We start from the raw sequence: 1,508 nt of genomic DNA, 5'->3' as shown, positions 1-1,508 counted from the left end.
CTCTGGTATTAGATTACCATTTTTAGTTTCTCATTAAGACTGTCAGGCTTTGAACAACAACATGCATCTAGATGAAACTAGCATAGAAAAGCATTGACTCCCAGATATGATCAAAATCAAGTCCTGTTTTTGAGGAATATTAAGGAATGCATCTTAGGATGAATTTAGAAAATCCCAAATCTGGAATATGTTTCTTGCCAGGGTGAAAAGATGGTGACCACACATCTCCTTTTTGTAAGGAACTTCCCTCATTTCCTTAATTTGTTTCATAAAGAAAGGGTAAACTGAATGAATTTATCAGCCCTTTAAGGAGTAGCATAATTTGTTAATGGGATTATGGAGTAGCATATGTTGATTAAATCTTTTCTGAGTAAAGAATTCAGGTTGATGAAATTATTTATTTTCTAATAAAAACTAACTATAATTCCCATAAAGCAGAGAGTCAAACAAACAAAGGTTGGTTTGGGGTTTGTTTGCTTTTTTTTCCTTATGTCATCTAGAATCATAAAAGATCATTAAAAAAAAGATTTTAAAATATTATACTAGGTAGGCAAATACGTTGGATGATCAGAGATCAGGATGTGGTACTCAAAACTATTTGCAACATGAGAACTTCAAAGTTTTCATGAAAACTCTTCAAAATAACTTGCTTAATTTTACACAGGAGGCAAGAATAGAAAAAATAAGTTTAGCCCAGTCTACTCGCCCTCAGTATCTAAGCACTGAGTTACCCTTCAGTATTCCATCAATATGCACATGTAAATCAGTGTCAGTTAGTTGCACCATTAGCAGATATTTTGAATTTGGCTCACTGAGTTGGGTTACTGAAGCATACAGTTAGAAATATTTTCATCAGCTTTACTCCCATATGCCACTGATTTCTTCAGAGTCTATAACCATGTCACATAGCTTACGGGTATGCTGATTTATCCATCTTTGCTAAAATTTTATCCATGTATCTAGTGGCATTGCACACAAAAGTAAAAATGCTTCTCCTAGAAATGCCCATCCTAGCTTACTGTACTACAAAAACGTATTAAACAATCACAACAGCAGCACTTCATGAGTGTTAAAACAATTACTTATAGTTTGTAGAGTACTTTCATTTCTTCAGAGTGATTATTATTCTTATCTACTCTTAGTTAAGGACTCCCTAAGAAACAGGCAATTATTTCAGTTAAAACTCAAGGTAAAATCTTACTTGGAATTATAATAATTTGTGAATTTTAATTAGTAAATACCAACACAATTTGTGCAGTATATAATATTTAGAAAAGCAACCAAACTGTAAATGCAACTCAGAGTTTGGTCTCCACTAATATTCTTGTATTAGTATGCTAAGACTTTAAAAATATTATACCCATGTTTTACATGAATGTAACAATATAAACTATTTACACTAGGGAAAGAATAAACATTTACTTATCTTTGGTTCAGACAAGATAAAGGAGCAGAGCAATTTATGAACTGCTTTATCACATTACTTAATAATACACTGCATTTTACAG

The sequence above is a fragment of the Aptenodytes forsteri genome, unplaced genomic scaffold (assembly GCF_000699145.1).
Source record: "Aptenodytes forsteri isolate BGI_AS27 unplaced genomic scaffold, ASM69914v1 Scaffold32, whole genome shotgun sequence".
Classification (NCBI taxonomy): Eukaryota; Metazoa; Chordata; class Aves; order Sphenisciformes; family Spheniscidae; genus Aptenodytes; species Aptenodytes forsteri.
The sequence above is the reverse complement of the archived record's forward strand: the minus strand, read 5'-3'. Positions refer to the sequence as shown.